The sequence below is a fragment of the Lissotriton vulgaris genome, chromosome 1_1 (assembly GCF_964263255.1).
Source record: "Lissotriton vulgaris chromosome 1_1, aLisVul1.2, whole genome shotgun sequence".
In the NCBI taxonomy this organism is placed as follows: Eukaryota; Metazoa; Chordata; class Amphibia; order Caudata; family Salamandridae; genus Lissotriton; species Lissotriton vulgaris.
The window spans coordinates 66,650,450-66,669,581 of record NC_141685.1 but is presented as its reverse complement, the minus strand read 5'-3'; the positions used below and the strand labels follow the sequence as shown (position 1 = coordinate 66,669,581).

The 19,132-nt window shown below is 46.3% G+C and overlaps 2 pseudogenes; both read left to right on the top strand.

Annotated features, from left to right (window-relative positions):
* The first annotated feature begins 13,681 nt into the window (after positions 1 to 13,681).
* On the top strand, positions 13,682 to 15,561 carry LOC147737319 (uncharacterized; annotated as a pseudogene).
* A 292-nt stretch (positions 15,562 to 15,853) lies between these two features.
* LOC147737318 (uncharacterized) lies at positions 15,854 to 16,878 on the top strand (annotated as a pseudogene).
* Positions 16,879 to 19,132: the final 2,254 nt, after the last annotated feature.

Here is a 19,132-nt window from a genome sequence, read left to right as displayed (position 1 = left end):
ATCGCTTCCCTCTTTTAGTCCATTGGCTGTTGCTGCGCAGGTGCAGGATCGAAGCGGACGTCTCTCCGGTGGATCCATGCTTTCCTTTCGGCTATCCGGATGGCAGTTGGAGAAGAGTCAATCACCTCAAAGGGTCCGTCGAACTTAGGATCTTTCCAACGCCTGACGTGCCTCCGGATGAAGACGAGAGTTCCGGGACGGATAGGTGGGAGCTCAGGATCGATGGGGCCCTTCTCCTTCCTTTTGGATACCTGGACAGAGAGGAACTGCGCAGCGCGGGTTAGTGTGCACAGGAAGTCATAAAGCTCAGCCTTAACAATCTCAGAGGATGACTCGCTATCAGTTTTGGGCCTGCTGGGAGGGACTGCTACATTTATGGATCGTCCGGTGACAAGTTGGTGGGGGGTGAGGTGGTGATCCGAGCTCGGGGAATTTCTTAATGAGAAGAGGGCCAGTGGGAGACAGTAGAGCCACTTTTTGCCAATGGTGGCGCTAATTTTGCTTATTTTGGTTTTGAGTAAACCGTTGAGGCGCTCACAAATGCCATTGCTTTGGGGGTGGTAAGCGGATGTCAGCTTGTGTCTGATGCCTAGCATTGTGGTGAGAGAGGAGAAGATGGCGTTTGAAAAATGGCTTCCGTTGTCAGTCCTGATGGCGGAAGGAATTCCAAAGCGGGAGATGACGTCACGGAGCAGGAATGTGGCTGCTGCTTTGGCATCGCAGTGGACGCATGGTCCAGCTTCGATCCACCATGAGAAGGGGCATACTACCACAATGAGATATCGGTAATTTTGGCACCGATCAATCATGTCGACATAGTCAAGGTGGAGTTCTTTGAATGGGCCAGAAGGTTTAGGAATAGTGGAGGCAACCGTTTTGAGAGTTGGGTTTGGGGAATACTGTTGGCAAATGATGCATTTATTAACAAAAAGCTGTATCAGTTCATAAGCATTGGGAATGAACCAGTCTGCTTGTAATGTGGTGGACATGTTATCTCGGAAAACATGTGCGGGAAGGTGAAGTTGATCTAGCGCCACCTGCAGTAAGGCTTGTGGCATGACAGGTTTTCCGGACATGGTCTGCCTGTAAATAAAATCAGCAGGGTCTTGCTGTACTCCCCTCTTTTTCCATAACTCTTTCTCTTGTGGTGGTGCACTTTCTTGAATCTCTCTGAGATGCAATTGGGCAATGAAATCGTATTGTTGTGTGTCATCGAGTGGGCAGGAAGCATTTGGGTCACTAGTGTCCTTGGTGGTGTTTGTGTCGTTGTTGTTATCTGTGTGTGGTGTTAAGGGTACACTGTCTTCATTTGTCTTTGTCTGCTCTGTTGGTGCTACAGCTTGGGCAAGTAAAATTGGGGTGTTGTGTGGGTCATGTTCAGTGAAAGGTAGGGGGGGTCTGGCTGCAGCTTTGGCTGCCCAGTCTGCCAGAGCGTTGCCTCTGGACACAAAGTCTTGTCCATTCGTGTGAGCAGCACATTTGACAATGGCTACCTCTGTTGGAAGTGTCAGGGCTTCTATTAGTTCTTCCAACAATTGTTTGTGGCATACCGGTGTTCCATCTGATTTGAGGAATCCGCGCCTTTTCCAGCGCAAGATGCTCGAGTGTGTCGTTGTTGTGACATATGCAGAGTCTGAGTATACAGTGATGAGGTCACCAGCCCCGTTGTTTAAAGCGGCAATTAGTGCCACTAGTTCAGCGGCTTGGGCGGAGTAGTGCGATGGCAATGTAATTTGTTGTACAATGTCTAGGGAGTCAGAGGACTCATGCTGCTGAGCCCTAACCACTGTGGCTCCTGTGTATCTGATCCCTGTTTCTTGGTCTATTGTGGAGGACCCATCTACGAAATATACAGTGCTGTCTGGCAGGGGGTCCTCTTTTGCTGCTCCTGATTCATCGGGACAATGTGTGGCACAGTAATGGGTGTCATCATCGGATGCTGCAATGGGATGGGCAAAGAATGTGGCTGGGTTGACTGTGTGACATTTGACAACCTTCAGGGAGGGTAATGACAGTATGACTTCATAACCTGACACTCTTTGTGTTGTCAGTGTTGTTTTAGCTTTCTGAATTATGGCAAAGACAGCGTGCTCAGTGTACAGTGTCAGAGGGGATCCCATGACAACGGGGGTGCTTTTATCTACAGCAAAGGCTGCCGCAGCAAGAGCTTGCTCGCAGGGGTAATGACCTTTCATGACTGAATCTAGCATTCCGCTGAAGTAAGCAAGGGGCTTGTGGCCCATTGGGTATTTCTGAGTGAGGACGGCAGTCATGACCTGGCCATTGCAGTGGGTAAACAGGTAGAATTCTTTTGTGTAGTCAGGTGTGCCTAACACTGGTGCGTTTGTTATTTCATCTTTGAGCTGCTTAAAGGATGCTGTCATTTCAGGTGTCCAGTCTATTTTGTTGCGTCTGTCTTTGGCTGCTTTAACTGCTTTCAACAAAGGGGCAGTTATTGTGGAAAAGTCAAAGACCCACTGGCGGACATAGTTCACTAATCCTAGGAACTTTTGCATGTCTTTGACAGTTTGGGGTTGTGATGTCCCTTTGATGGCTTCAACTCTGTCTGGCGTGACCCGTCTCCCTGATGCTGATATTAACTGACCGAGGTATTGTACCTCTGTTTGGCAGTACTGAAGTTTGTTTTTGTCCACCTTGTAGCCTCTGTGAGCTAGTGTGGTGAGCAGAGAGACTGTATCAGTTCTGCACTGGGATTCTGTAGTGCTGCAGAGCAAAATGTAATCGACATACTGCAGTAAGGTGCTGTGACATTGGAAGTTCAATAAGTCCTCTTTGACGACTCTGTTGAATACGCTCGGAGACTCACAGTACCCCTGAGGCAGACGCCGGTAAGTCAATTGCACCCCGCCGAATAAGAAAGCCAATAGGTACTGACTGTCTGGGTGAAGGGGGACGCTGAAAAACGCATTTTTCAGGTCAATCACCGAAAAGTATTGTGCATTCGGGGGAACATTGGTGAGGATGACGGAAGGGTCTGGGACAATGGGAAATTCTGGTACCACTATGTTGTTTATTGGGCGCAAATCATGAACTAGGCGCCACTGATTGGTCTTGCCTTTGCGCACAGGAAAAAGACAGGTGTTAACTGGAGATACACATGGGTATATGACTCCTTGATCTAGCAGGGCTTGTATTGTTGGGGCAATGCCTTCCTCAGCTTCCTTGGAAAGTGGGTACTGTTTTATTCTGGGTAGGATCGCGCCTTGTTTCGGTGTTATCTTAAAAGGAGTAGCAGAACGGATGAGGCCCACATCATTGGGACCAGTGGTCCACAGGTGTGGCGGGACTTGAGCTAAGTCAGCTTCACGCACTGAGTCATATTTCTGCGGGGCAGTGGGCGTTCTTTTTTCCACTGTCACTGATAGAGGTACCTCATACTCATAGACAATCTCTGTTATTGGATAGTTATCAGGATCACCAAAGAGCTGTTCATCTGAAATGTCCCTCACTTGGTGTCCGGGCTCAATGAAAATCACACAGGCCCATGAGCGCATATTGTCGTCTCCTGCTATGAATGCCCCGTATGTAGGTGTAATGTGAAGAGCATGTATGCCTAAGATCATGCTTTTGTCCCATATCTGAAAGTGTTGGGACTCCGGACGAAAGAGAAATTCCTTTGGGAGCTGGACAGTGCGCTGGTGCAGTTCAGGTGTGTTGGCTACAATGATGTGTACCGCGGTGGAGAACGCTTGTTCATCCACAGAGCGAGCCCTCATTTGATCTGTCAGGGAAGATTGAGCAGTGAGTCCCATCATTCTTGCTAAGGGTGTGCCAGGTATAGAGCAAACCATTGTTCCGTTCTCATGAAAGTGAATGGTCATGTTTAGTTTAGCCATTAGGTCTCTCCCTAAAAGGTTGACTGGAGAGTGTGGTGAATAAAGCAGTTGTTGCTCCAGCACCCGGTCTCCTATTTGCAGGGGTACTGGATTTGTAAAGGGGACCCTTGCTATTGCCCCAGAGAATCCCTGTGTGTCCGCTACTTGATCAGAAATTGGCAGGTGTCCGCCTGTAATGCAGGAGTACGTGGCGCCTGTGTCAATGAGGAAGCTATATGTTTTGTTATTTATCGTGACCAGGACGGTGGGGTCATCTTCACCGCTCATGATGCATGATAAAACTGGGCACACAAGAGTTGTCTGTGGGCTTTCCTAGCGTGAGTATTGCTGGATGGTGCCTTGTGCAAATGGGTTATTGGAAGTGACTACCACACCACCTGGTGGTGGGGCAGCTTGGGCTTGGGGCATCACTTGGTATGAGGGTGACTGTTGCTGCAGTTGCACGGGAACTTGCATCATTGTGGATGGTTGTTGAGCTTGGGTCATTACGGGTGTCTGGAGCTGTGCTAGTTGCATATTCTGCTGTGGTGCTTGTTGGGCATAAGCATACACCATCTGGGGTGCCTGTGCGTACATTTGTTGTTGTGGTTGTAAATGCAGGGGTGCATGCTGGGCGGGACCCATAAGTTGTTGGCCTTGGTCTCGAATCCTAGAGCAACACTCTCTTTGCAGGTGCCCCACTTTGTGACAATAGAAGCAAGTACGTTGGCCTGACTGTGGTTGGGCCCTTTGCTGTCCATTGCCCCTTCCCTGCATCCCGGTATTTCTATTGTTGTTGTAATACTGATGTTGGTCATTACTGTAGGCCGGTTGTGGTGCCAGATACTGCACTGGGGGCTGTTGTTGGATGTACTGCACTGTGGGCTGCTGCTGGGCTTGCACATACTGTACTGTCTGTTGTGGCGGAGTCTGCACATACTGTATGGCTGGCTGTGGTGAAGTCTGTACGTACTGTATGGCTGGTTGTGTTTGTGGCGGCTGTGCTTGCGCATATTGCACGGCAGGCTGCTGTACTTGCTGCGGAGTGGACTGGGTATTGTTGGCGAGCACATTTCGAGCGTCCTGTGGAAAGGTGGTGACAGCTGTCATTTGGCTGACTGGTGCCGCCAGCATGAGATTGTCCACTGTATCCTTTTTCCTATTAAGCTTCTGCTGTACTAGCTTTGCGGCTGCATTTTCAATGGCTAATTGTCTACTTTTTTCCTGTTCTATTTTCTTTTTGCAGAAATGTATGATGTGGTCCTGTATTTCAGGCCATGGTTTTGCTTCCATGGCTACTACCCCATCTAATTTCTCCTGCACGTCTTCTGGCAGTCCTCTCTTCACCTTGTGGTAAAAGAGCCTGCTGTTTCCTCCAGTTGTATTCCAGGAGTCACCTAACTCCTGATGCCATTTTTCTTTCATCCTAGAAATGAAATTAATAGGGTCCTCATTTGTTTGCATGGTCAGAGACATGAGAGACCCAATGTCTGGAACGTCAGGGTATTTTAATCTCAACTTAGTCCAGACTGCCGCCCTTATTTTATCAAATGGTTCCCCATCGTATTTTGTCTCGTTCATTGTTATTAATCCTCTACTGATACTTGTGAAAATGTCTTCTGCTTCCCCTCCCATGATGGATATAAGCAAACTTTTCATGTCTCCAATCCCTGGTTTGGTGCCTGTGGTGTTCTTCTCTAGGGCCACTATCCATTTGCTGGCACCCTCTGTGAGGGGTGGAAGGTTCTTTTTAATGGCTTCCTTCTCTGCATAAGACCAGCAGTTATATATGGCGGGGGCCCCTGGTGTTTTGTATATTAGCGGCATCTGGCGGCTAATCCCTACACCTGGATACTTCGGTCTTGTGGTGTCATATCTTATGGCATATTTCTGCCAAATTTCGAGACTGGCTCGCATATAGTCGTAGTCCCAGTCTTCATCCCCTACACCCTCCAGGATACATTCTACAGCTGTGGCCATGTGCTGTGGTTCGAAAGACCCTTCCCTTGGCCAGGGGATCATCTGCGGGGCTAGGGACTCTGTCCATCCGGCCAGATTGTCTGTGAAGGGGATGACAGCGAAGTCTGAATTCTCGCCTATCTCCACTATTTGGTTGGGAGTAAGGTCCTTGTCCCGCAGGGCACAAGGCCTGCTAAGGAACATGCCATTGCCTGTTCTAGCTCGAGTGTTTCGCATGGAGGCAGTGCCAGTGACTTGGTATTTGATGGGAGCGTCATTGCCAGGGGCATCGTATGCGATGTCCTCTGGGCGTCCGTGTGTTCCTAACACAGTTAGTCTTTCTACCTCTGTTGTCCTTTTCTTCTTCTTCCTCACTGGGTCCCCTGTGTTTGATAATTCCTGATTATCAAAGAATGGGTTTATTGGATGTTCTGTCTGATTGTCAAAGAATGGGTTTGTTGGTTGTTCTGTCAAGCTTGGGGCGCGTGACGGGCTGAAGGAGTCTCTCATGGCTGTGGCGGATAGTTGAGCAAACGGGTCCGCTATGGGCGTGAGATGCCGAGATGGTGTGTCAGGGAGTGTGAAATGGACCTGTGCCGACCCAGTGGGAGTGTGTGTATGGTCAGGTGCAGTAGTCTGGTGGCTCTGGGAGGGGGACCCATGGTACTGTACTCCGGGTAGTCTTTCATAGTTTCCCATGTCCCGAGAGGGACCCGCTTTTTGCATAGATGTGGACGGGAAAAGTGGTGTCTGTGGTTGACCGTGGCCTAGGTCCCTAGTCCCTTCAGCACCTCCAAAGGGATCTGCCTGTGATGTTTGCTGGGTGGGTGACGTGTTGGGGTGAGTGATTCTGAGAGTCTCAGATATCCTGTCGCTGATGTGTTCTAACTTACATGACGCACGTCGGATTACCCGCATTAGGTCGTCATGGTCAGGGTCGTGTGGTACTTCACCGCTGATCATGTCTGCTCGGGTGTCCCCGTTGGGACTGCACTCTAGGCTTTTATTGAGTTCTGTGGCCGGTCTCCAGTTGTCATAAAGGACCAACTCAGGTGCCGGCGGGCCCTGTGTCTCCCTTCCCTTATTTTGTTGGTGAACAGAGGCGAATGTTATCAACGGTTCGGCTGCCTTTGTGCCGCAAAATGGCATATGTTTTTGAGAAGTGGGCCCTTGCTCCTGGGAGAGTGGAGCATTGGCCTCGCGGAGGCTATTGGGATCATGGTAGTGCGGGAGTGCATGGCGAGAGGAGGGGCGGGATGACATGCACGTATTATTTGATGGTGCTGGGGACATATTGTCTGCATTGTCCTCGTCTTCCTCACCAGGTGAGACTACGATGGAGGTGGGATTCAGTTGCAGTGAAAACTGCGCACTTATTTGTCCTGGCAACCCTGGCACTGTGGCGTGCAGTGTTGGACTGCCACCGGCGGCAGGGGTTATGTGGAGGGGACTGACTGGGGCTTGCATTGTGTCGGGTGTGGTGGTTGGACCTGTGACGGGGAGCAGTTGGCCACTGCTGGTGCCGGGTGGCGGCGATGAGGCATTACTACCTTCACCACTGGGTTGAGGACATTCGAGTGTGGGAAAAAGGTCACTTGGGAGTTGACCGTATCCGACAGTTGGTAAGTCATTAGTTGTGGTCTGTAGGTCTAGTTCTTTGTTCTTTGCAGATCCTATGGCAGGGTACATGCCATTGGCCTGATATGGTGGGGGCGCAGAAGGTGCAGTGGGCAGGGTGGCAGGATGCTCTTGCGGATTTTCCTTAAAAATGCGCCAAAGAGCTAAGGATTCTTTCCTTTTTTGTAATTTGGATCCAGAATATTTGGTGTTTAGGAACGTGGTGGCGTGCTCGAGAGTATTGACGTCGAAGGATCCTTCAGAGGGCCACGGATAATTCATATTCTTTGTTAATTTGTGAAGCTCCCTACAGTGTTTGAGTATTCGTTTTTCTTGGGCACTGAACGTTTTCAGGACATGTTGGAGTGGTGTTGCCATGACAAGATATTTGTGGGCCGGCAAGGCAGGGGTTTTAATGCGGGGTATTGGTCACGCTTCTCTAGAGATCAGGCACGAGTTCTTCTGCTACTCCTGCTAGGGCGTGGTCATAAACCTCCTTTTGCAACTCCCTATTTTGTGTGGGGGTGCAACCAGGGAACTGGAGTTGGCCTCCAAAGCAGGCGTCTGCTATCTGAGACTGGAGTGGGTGTCTGGGGAAGAATCCTGACAGGATTGCTGGTCCTCCCAAATTTGCAAGATGCACAATAAAATATATATGATAGCCGTAAGGTGTCTTATACACGGTGGGATTCTGTATCCTATTCATGAGGTTATTTAGTGCCTATATGGTCGCTGCAAACCTGTGTGGGATACCGTCTGATGTGTGTATGAGAGACTGAGCAACCCTGCCTGGGTGTGTTTCACCTAGTTGTTGTGAGGGCTGGGGTCTGTGGGCTGTGAAGTTTGTGCAGGGCTATAGTCGTGAGGAGGCAGGTCTCTGATGAGCTCTTCTCCTACTTCAGTACAGACGATGCGGTAGAGTATGAATCTTAAATCTATTTCGTCAGGTCCCCTGTATTTTCCTTCTGGGGAGAAGTCAGGGAATTCAAGATTGTGACGGGCAAAGGCGTTGCGAATTTTGCTTTGCAGTGGGTTCCGTGGCCAGGAGGACTCGAATACAGTGGGGAGTTCTAGGCCTGGGGATAATAGGCGGATCCTTATATAGATCCACTCTGGGGTTCTATGCACTGACGTGCCAAATATTCGTTTATCGTAAACTGCCTGAAGGGCCTGCATGGGGTTTGTTTCCTGTGATTGATAGGCAGGTGATGCAGAGGTGTAGTGAGTGCTGCTGTGATCCTTTACTATAGGGTTGGTGGTGCGTGGAACTGTTTGTGTGGGAGAGCCTTTACTACGGGCTCGGCGGGGCGTGAAAATGCTGGTGCGAGAGATAGAGTGACTTGACGAGGGTAGGCGTAGTCGATATTGAGTGCCCGAAATATTGAGAGAAGAACAGTGCTACTGAGGGGTGTGACGTGGACGAAACAAGAGGGGTGGCCGTCAGAAATGCCTACAACGTTATTGTTTATCAGGAATATTGTGATATGATCAGTGGTATGATCGCACATTCCCTTATGTGAAAGTTGGAGCAGTGTGATGGACTCTGTAGGTGTGGCAGAGTGCCGGGGCCAGGATTTTATGAAGGATCAGACAGAAGTGCTCTTAAAAGGGGTGATGTATCTTCGTTGGGGGCGGATGGTTGAGGAGAGTTTGGGCCTTTTCCTTCTGGCGGTGGGATGTATACTATTTCAAATGTGGTACCTGACAGTATTGATTCCAGTGAACACTCGTCCTTAATGGTGAGAATTGAATCTCGTGAAGATTCGTCGTCAGTGATGAGAATGGGTGAGGTAGCAGGGTGATATGGGTACTCTGGGCATTCAAGGGAAAGTGAGTGGGGAACAGATAGGGTGGAAGAGCCAGAACCAGAGGTGTCCTCTGTATACAACTGCTGAGGGGCTGTGGTGTCTGGGGATGGTGGGGTAAGTGATATGTCTGGAAGGCTATCAAGAGCTTGGGTGGAGACGTTAAGTTGGGTGCCTGGCGTAAAGTTAGCTCCTAAAAGTGTCCAGGCGTCTGTGAGTATGGTGCGGTCTTTGTCGGTAAGGGATGTGAATTCGTTGGTTGCGGAATTGTGAAGTAGGTCAGGTCTGCCGTGAAGGAACTGAATGGTACACTGGTGAATGTGTGGGGGGCTACTGGACATTACGGAAATAGGCGGGTGTAAGGCATAACACGTGTAGGCAAGGGATGTAGGGAGGCAGGGGAGGATGAATGACTTCTTCCCTCCTTTTGCAATCAATTGTGAAACAAAAGATTGGCACAAAAATAGGCATACTATGCGTGGAGAAAGGAAGGGCAATGCGGGAAAGGCAATGCAGGGGCGGGGGACTAGGAAATGGCAACCAATGAGGCGTGCGAGGAATGGGTTAGTTATGAGGCGTGTGATACACCTAGGTGAGGGACAAGGCAGGGGGCAGGTAACTCAGATGAGTGAGGGAACAATGGGTCACAGGGAAGGGAATTGGTGGCGTGATCACAAAGCACAGCTGCTACTTACACAAAGCACATGGATGCAAGAGCACATGTGACATAGAGCAGGGCAAATGAACAAAACATGAAATTGAGAGGGTCAATATTGAGCATACTACATGATCACCAACATGATGACAGAACAATAAATACTGATGACATACAGAGGATGCATCCTGAAATAAAAACGATGTAGAAGAACAGATGAATGACCAAGATATAAAAGAACAATCTAGATATTGAATCTCACTACTTGAAGACCAGATCAATTACCAAGATATGAAATGTCAGTAGTTGACAATGTGATCAATGACCTGAAGATATCCACGGCCTGGGTATGAAATTCCAGTAATGGAGGAACAGAGATGGAGATGAAATTTTAGTAATAGAAGAACAGAGATGTAATAGCTAAGAGCAGCAATGTCAGAAGTAAGAACAGAGAACAGAGATGTCAGAAGTAGCAGAGCTGGCAAAGGAAGGAGTGGAGTATTTTGTGAGCGAAAGAATGAACGTCACCAATGTAGAGATGCAATGGCAGGAGAGCGAGAGAGAGACAGTGTAAAATAATGTCATCAGCAATGTAAGCACAGGCAGGGCCAGTGGTGTGATAAACGTTACGAGGAGGGAGGGAAAAAACAGAGTGGAGTGAATGAAAGAGGTAGGTATGGATAGGGAGAGAGAGGAGTGTTGAAGTGGCAGTGACAAAAAGAATGAAGGAGGAGCACGGAAGAAGAGAAAAGAGGTGCGAGAGAACGTGTGTAGAGTTAAATGTTACGGACGGGCAGGGGCTCGGGGGAGCTGTAAGGGAGAGAGGCGCTGCTGTGCCAGGGGAGGAAGTGAGCCGGCGATGTGCTGTATGAACCACAGATAGCACAGAGCAGTTCCTCTTGCCGCTGGTGCGAAGGGCAGGAAGTCCGTGGGCATTGGCTGGGGCGTTGGCTGGGTGGCTGTAGAAGCGGCAGGGAAATGTACAATAATACAGCCAGACCGTGTAAAAATAGGTCTGGAGGAAAGTAAAGCGAAGGCAGAGCCCTCATTGAAGAGAAGTGGACAGTAAAGCTGAGAAGTGGAGTGAAGGGAGGGGTGGGGGGGGAGTCGAAGGCAATGAAAAAGCAGAAGTAGAGAGGGCACAGTATGTAGTGAATTGAATAGGAGAAAAGAGAAAGGTATTTATGGCATGACGATGAAAAAAAGAAAGAAGACAGTGTAGTATTTTTGCAAAGGACTGAAGAGAAGTAGCCAGTGGTAAAGGTAGGTGGCAAGGAGGCCAGAGTGTGAAAGTGTGTGTCAAACGACCCCCAGTGGAGAACCTAGAACCTCCGACCCTGGATAATCCCAGGGAACACCCAGCTCCCAAGACTCGACTTGGAAGAGGGATCAGGAACCTGCCCACACAAAAGGGGCAGGGTGGGATTTAAACCCGAGTCAGGACCTGTAATGTCCGGACCACACCCAGCTCACAGACTTAAACTGTCGAGAGGGATCATAAACCTGGGGGTAGTTGACAGCAAAAAAGTAACCACAGAGCCGCTCTCCTCGGGCTGGAACCGACAGAGAGAGAAGTGTCTGACACCGACAAACCACAAACCACAACAGCAATTGTTAAGAACAGATATGTGCAAAAATGAGGCGCAAAACCACATGAAAATCGTAATGACAGGTTGGAACATGTGACCACTGAGGGACACAGAGGGTTCTTGGATCGTGACTATGTGCAATTCTGTGGGGGGGGGTCAGGAGTCTAGCCCAGAACCAGGCACACGGGGCCCGCACACAGCCAAGTAGCCAACACCGGGACTCAAGGGGGAAAAAATAAAACGTTCCTTGACTCACCAATGGTAGGCAAGAGGCTGCGGCGGGGGCACCCAATACGGCCCGTGGAAGACCACCGAATTCCTCCTCAGAATGGATCAGGCAGGTACGATGAAGTTGGGCACCACGTGTGAAGGGGAAAGTCTTGACCCCTTCGGTCAGTGGTCACCACTTTTAGGTGTGACTAAAATTCGCACATCACCAACACAGCACTTCACTGAGTAAGAGAAGGAATACAAATGTAAGATACCAGACGTTCAAATTGGAGTGGCACTTTATTTTTCAATTAACACACAGAGAGCTAAATGCATATCAATTCAAGCAACAATGTAATTTTCTAAATATGACCCAGACTTCGCTCTGTCTGGTATGAATGCTGGATGACTAATGCTCAAAATATCTCAAGGTAATACTGGGATGAAATGTATTTAAAAAGAACACTAACACAGATGATCAAAGATTCTACACTACTGAGTACAAGAATATAGAACCCAACTGTCTATGGGCCAACCATCTAAAACAGGTCCGTTGTCATAGAGTGCACATTTCTATCAGAGCCCTGAATTATGAGGGCAGGGCAAAGAAGGCACAAGTAGAATTAGCTAAGATACAACATTTTGCTACTAATTCAGTGTCTGGAAACAGCTGAGAGTGAGGCCAGTTACCTATGTTAAAAAGAGCCTACCATACAGGAATATATCCATGAAGAGAGATAGTTGAAGGGTCAGAAATCTAGAGAGAGAGAGATGGGCTATCTGCCCTGGGAGATCCACAACCTGGGTGAGGCGTCGGTGTCCCAAGTCAGGTAGTCTTCGGCTAGCCGAGAGAACAGACCACGCTCATGCAGCAGGGCATCCGCAGGAAAATTCTGATTTCAGATTTGACAGTTGGGCCTGTTATACCCAAAATTGAGGAACTAGGGTTCTATGATGACGCTGGCCCCTGGCCTTACGGTGCAGGTGGTTTAACCACAAGTGTTTTGGACACCGGAAGGAAATGTTTTTCAGTACATTATGTTCCGTATATTTTTAGAACAGAACATCTTGTACCTTTGAAAGAGAACATTTCCGGAACATCTTGTACCTTTGGAAGAGAACATTTTCATCACTTGTTTCTAAACACAATGGTTACATGTTGTACATTACTAAAAAAGGACATTTTTCTGTCACGCACATTTCTACATATCTGAAAGTGTGAACTCCCATGATAGATGCTGTTTATTGCTAGAAATTGCTGCTTATACTTGTGCAAGCTATGTTTCAAAATATAACGTTAGCAGGGGTTTCAGGAAGCTGTTCCAACGGGCACCCGTCTGTGTGTGTGTGTGTGTGTGTGTGTGTGTGTGTGTTCGTCTTGAAGCTGGCAATGAAACTAACTAATCTTTGAAGGCCTATTTTTACCTTGTTCACTTCAATGCACAGAAACGCGTGCATGTAAGCCTATGCATAGTGGGCCCTGGGGCCTTTATTTACTAATGGGGAAAGCCAGTTATTTTAGCATGTTTTCAGATTTCTATCACGCAGGGCCTACATCAGACCTTCATGTTGCCAAGGCTGTTAGAACTCTCCTTTCTGGTGATGTTAGATGGTAGAACGGGACCCTCCATCAAAATCTCCCCAGAAATGTCTTTTACAACCAGTTAAATATTGTGAATTCTCATTCCATTTTGTTTCAATTTAGTAATTTTAAATATCTTTACATCCAACAGAAAACAAGCCTTGAATGTATGAAATGACCATCACTAATGAAGCAAATGCTGTAAATCTTTAATAATAGCAGAAATAATGAGTTACAGTATTCAGGAAAACATCAGCTCAGTCGGCGACAGAGGAACCTGCACACAAACTGACAGATCCCGGATGAAGCGTCAAGGGCAGTTCAGTGATTGCAAGAGGCTGAGCTGTGCACCTCCACGCCACAAGATGAAGAAATGACCTTAGGAAAATTAAGGCAACAACAATAACAAACCACCTCCTGTATAAACAAGTACCTAATACTAGCTTTGATCATGGGATCGGTATGATGTGATTACTGCAGTGCTCTGTTTTATAAAATGATGACAAACCATCACTCCGTGCTCTAGGAGAATTGTAAACTCTTTCTGGCCAAACCACAGTAACCAGAGAAGAGCACAACAGAGCGGAGCTGGACAACTGACGGGTAAAGGAAAGAGGAGTTCTTGTATCTACAATACAACAGACTGTTCCGATTTGCACCGGCCAAAAGGAAGATACAACTTTACCCGCAATCGTGCATAGCCATAATCCAATCTAAAGGCACAATCGCCTACAAAGACACCTTCTACATATTAGGAGTGTGGCAATTATTTGGTGGCTATCGCATTTTATTGTTAAAACAGAAATCAAACGTGCAAAATACTGCACACATATAAAGTGTGTGAGAAAAACACAAGTGCTTTATCAGCCATGTCGGCCCATCAGGAAATGCAGTCTTGGGATGTAGACAAATATATACCCGACCCACAGATACTAACCAAGAAAGAAGAATCATACACATGCAGCAAGAGCTTTAGTTTGACATCACTACTCAAGCTTCATCAGCACACATACACAGGGGAAAAGACATTCAAGTGCAGTGAATGTGTCAAGAGCTTTATTAGGTTATGGGAACTACAAATACACCAGCGAACACACACAGGGGAAAAGCCATTCAAGTGCATTGAATGTGGGAAGAGATTTAGTCAGTTATCAGTCCTAAAACGTCATCAGCTAACACACACGGGGGAAAAACCTTATCATTGTGGTGAATGTGACTGTAGTTTTCGTGACTCTTCAGCATTAAGGGTTCATCAGCGAACTCACACAGGAGAAAAACCATTCAAGTGCAGTGAATGTGCAAAGTGCTTTAGTCGGTTATCACACCTTCAAATACATCAGCGAACACACACAGGGGAAAAACCATTCAAGTGCAGTGAATGTGTAAAGAGCTTTAGTCAGTTATCAGACCTTGAAAGACATCAGCGAACACACACAGGGGAAAAACCATTCAAGTGCAGTGAATGTGCAAAGTGCTTTAGTCACTTATCAAGCCTCCAAAAACATCAGGGAACACACACAGGAGAAAAACCATTCAAGTGCAGTGAATGTGCAAAGTGCTTTAGTCACTTATCAAATCTCCAAAAACATCAGGGAACACACACAGGGGAAAAACCATTCAAGTGCACTGAATGTGCAAAGTGCTTTGGTCGGTTATCACACCTTCAAATACATCAGCGAACACACACAGGGGAAAAACCATTCAAGTGCAGTGAATGTGCAAAGTGCTTTAGTCAATTATCAAACCTCCAAAAACATCAGCGAATACACACAGGAGAAAAACCATTCAACTGAAATGAATGTAGGAAGAGATTTAGTCAGTTATCAGTCCTAAAACGTCATCAGTGAACACACACAGGGAAAAACCTTATCATTGTAGTGAATGTGACAGTAGTTTTCGTGACTCTTCAGCATTAAGGGTTTATCAGCTAACTCACACAAGAGAAAAAACATTCAAGTGCAGTGAAAGTGCAAAGTGCTTTAGTCGGTTATCACACCTTCAAAGACATCAGCGAACACACACAGGGGAAAAACCATTCAAGTGCAATAAATGTGTAAAGAGCTTTAGTCAGTTATCAGACCTAAAAAGTCATCATCTAACACACACCGGGGAAAAACCATTCAAGTGCAGTGAATGTGGGAAGAGCTTTAGCCAGCTATCAGACATAAAAACTCATCAGCGAACACACACCGGGGAAAAACCTTATCAATGTATTGAATGTGACAGTAGTTTTCGCTACTCTTCAGCATTAAGGTATCATCAGCAAACACACACAGGGGAAAACCATTCAAGTGCAATGAGTGTGTAAAGTGCTTTAGTCGGTCATCACACCTTGAAAGACATCAGCGAACACACACAGGGAAAAACCATTCAAGTGCAGTGAATGCGCAAAGTGCTTTAGTCACTTATCAAACCTCCAAAAACATCAGGGAACACACACAGGGGAAAAACCATTCAAGTGCACTGAATGTGCAAAGTGCTTTAGTCGGTTATCACACCTTCAAAGACATCAGCGAACACACACAGGGGAAAAACAATTCAAGTGCAGTGAATGTGCAAAGTGCTTTAGTCGGTTATCACACCTTCAAAGACATCAATAAACACACACAGGGGAAAAACAATTCAAGTGCAGTAAATGTGCAAAGTTCTTTAGTCAGTTATCAAGCCTTCAACGTCATAATCGAACACACACCGGGGGAAAACCATTCAAGTGCAGTGAATGTGCAAAGTGCTTTAGTCGGTTATCACACCTTCAAAGACACCAGCGAACACACACAGGTGAAAAACCATTCAAGTGCAGTGAATGTGCAAAGTGCTTTAGTCGGTTATCACACCTTCAAAGACATCAGCGAACACACACAGGGGGAAAACATTCAAGTGCAATTAATGTGTAAAGAGCTTTAGTCAGTTATCAGACCTGAAAAGTCAGCAGCGAACACACACGGGGGAAAAACCCTATCATTGTAGTGAATGTGAGAGTAGTTTTTGCAGCTCTTCAGCATTAAGGTATCATCAGCGAACACACACAGTAGAAAAACCATTTAAGTGCAATGATTATGGGAAGAGCATTAGTCAATTATCAGAACTACAAAGACATCAGCGAACACACACAGGGGAAAAACTATATGAATGCTGTGAATGTTTGAAGATCTTTAGTCAGTTATCAATCCTACGAAAACATCAACAAACACACACAGGGGGAAAGCCACTCAAGTGCAATGAATGTGGGAAGAGCTTTAGTCGATTATGAAACCTCCGAGCACATCAGCAAACACACAGAGGCGAAAAACCCTATAATTGCGGTGCTTGTGACAGTAGTTTTCGCTTCTCTTCAGTATTAAGGTATCATCAGCGAACTCACACAGGAGAAAAACCATTCAAGTGCAATGAATGTGGGAAGAGCTTTAGTCAATTATCAGACCTACAAACACATCAGCGAATACACACAGGGGAAAACTATATTATTGCTGTGAATGTTTGAAGAGCTTTAGTCAGTTATCAACCCTACGAAAACATCAACAAACACACTCGGGGGTCGTGGACTAGGGTCAGCGGACTCGATAATTCTCGCTTCGGTGCCTACTCTAATCAGGGGTCCCACTCGGCAACTCTGGGCATTAGCTTGCCTAATCTCCACAACAGCCGGGGATGCCTGGCTCCACCTTAGGGACTTCCAGCAGGGACCATCCACGTTACAAACTGGCAAGAATGGGCGGTCGTTCTTTCTCCTGTCTTGCCCCTAAACTTTGGAATTCTCTTCCTGCCCCGATAAAACTCGAGCCTTCCCTTACGAAATTTCGTAAAAAGCTTAAAACTTTGCTTTTCCCTCAGTGATGATTGCCTGACCCTACCACTACTACCTTTTTGCTGGCGCCGGGAGACCCCATGTGGGTAGCTGTGTGCATTACAAATTTAGTTACAATACAATACAATACATCCCACAGGGAAAGCCAGGACGGGTTCCCCAGCGCTTTATACAGCGCCAGGAAACCTACGGGTAGCAGTGCGCTTTACAAGCTCAAATAAATTTACATTTACAAAGCCCCTCAAGTGAAATGAATGTGGGAAGAGCTTTAGTCGACGATTTGAGCTACAAAGTCATCAGCGAACACACAGGGGGAAAACATAGAAGGGCACTGAAAGTGAGAAGGGCTTTTGTCAATGTTCGATCCCACACAGCCCTCAGTGAATACACTCCTTCATTTAACTCACATGGAAATAATTCTAGAGATGCAGAGATTCCGGAAAGAAGTTAAGAACATCAAAAATAATATTGACCCATCTGAGGACATAGACAAGAGCTGAACAGTGCATTTATTGTGAGAGGAATGAATTACGGAAAAAGATAAAATTCAAATTATGTAGGACATTGAAATACCAGGTGATAGAAGACCCGAATAGCAGTAAAGAAGAAAAACAGATAACAGTATTTGCAGAATTATAAAAGTGTTTGTTTCCAGTGATTGTTCACTTCCGTACACATAGCAAAGTGACAGTATGTACCAGGATGCACAGTGGGAGACAAGCACAATGTGGATTAAAAGAAAAGAAACATAGTTGATTTTTATTTGGTGAAGAAGAGATACAAAGAAAAACATTCAATCGCACCTGGCCACACTACCTGTAAAAGCAACACTGAACAACACTGGGACTAACAACGGTCTTTCCAGCTAACTTGTCAGATTAGTGATAGAACCTATAAACCCAACACACCCAGAGTGGACATGTTGTCAGGGCTCTGGAGATGGAAGCTTCATTGGTAAAATGCATGTATTACTATTAACAAATGCCACTGCAGTATATGTAATGAAATAAGCACAGGTGTTCAAGAAATAACCTATTTTTCGATATAAAAGAGCATATACCTTGTTTTTAGGTAACGTTTGCTGCATCTTATACAAACTGTTTCAGTTGATGGGTCAGCTCGTACCTCTCACCTTATTACTAAGTGCGACCCGTGGCTCCTCTCTGACTTGGCTCTCTCTATTCATTTTGTGACTTGCCAAACTCTACTTTTTACCAGAATTGAGCCATTGTAAGCAGTAGACTCTGTTTGAAGAATGTGGTGAAATAGCGAAATCCCACATGAAAAGCATATATGTGCCAGGACAATCAGTTGCACTCCCAGCAACGCATCTTCCACACTTGATTGTCCCTTGTCCTCAAATGTTCTGAAGGATTTGTCATAGGAATGCCAGAAGTGGCAGTGACATTCATGAAGCTAACGCTAACAGGAGTGTGTGGGAGATAGAGAGGGAGAGAGATCCAGAGAGCGAGAGAGACAAAGAAAGGGGGAGAAAAAGAGAGAAATGGAAGGAGGGGGAACGGCACGTTATTTGTACTCACCTAAAAATAGAAGAAGCAGCCGAATACATGTCAATGTATGACATCACCAGAGAAATGGTCTGAACACCTGTGAATTTATATGTTTATTTTTAATACCTATAGACCCATGTCCTGCCAATAAACAGGGCACAAGTAAGGAAAACAGTGAAGGAGCCCATTATCACATGCAAATCACAGTGACGTCACATGTAGTGGCATCACAAGAAGTGATGTCAGGCCCTTATAATAATTTTCACGTGAAAGGTTGACGGCCTGTTTTAAAAACAAGAAACATAAAATAATGTAAAAATAGGTTTTTGGTTTCAGTTTTTATACATCATGTGTTTTGCCCACTATTAGTTTGTAACTAAACTCAGAAATGACTGAAAGTGTAAATATTTTTAAACAGATAAGTGGAACTTGGAAATTACATTTTTAAACAGTTTTCAGCAAATAAATAAAATGTGCTTTTAATTTGCGCTCGTTTCCTGACGTTATTCTTTATCCAGCCCCTAAACCCCAAAGTGTTTCACATTTATAATGTATTAAGCAAT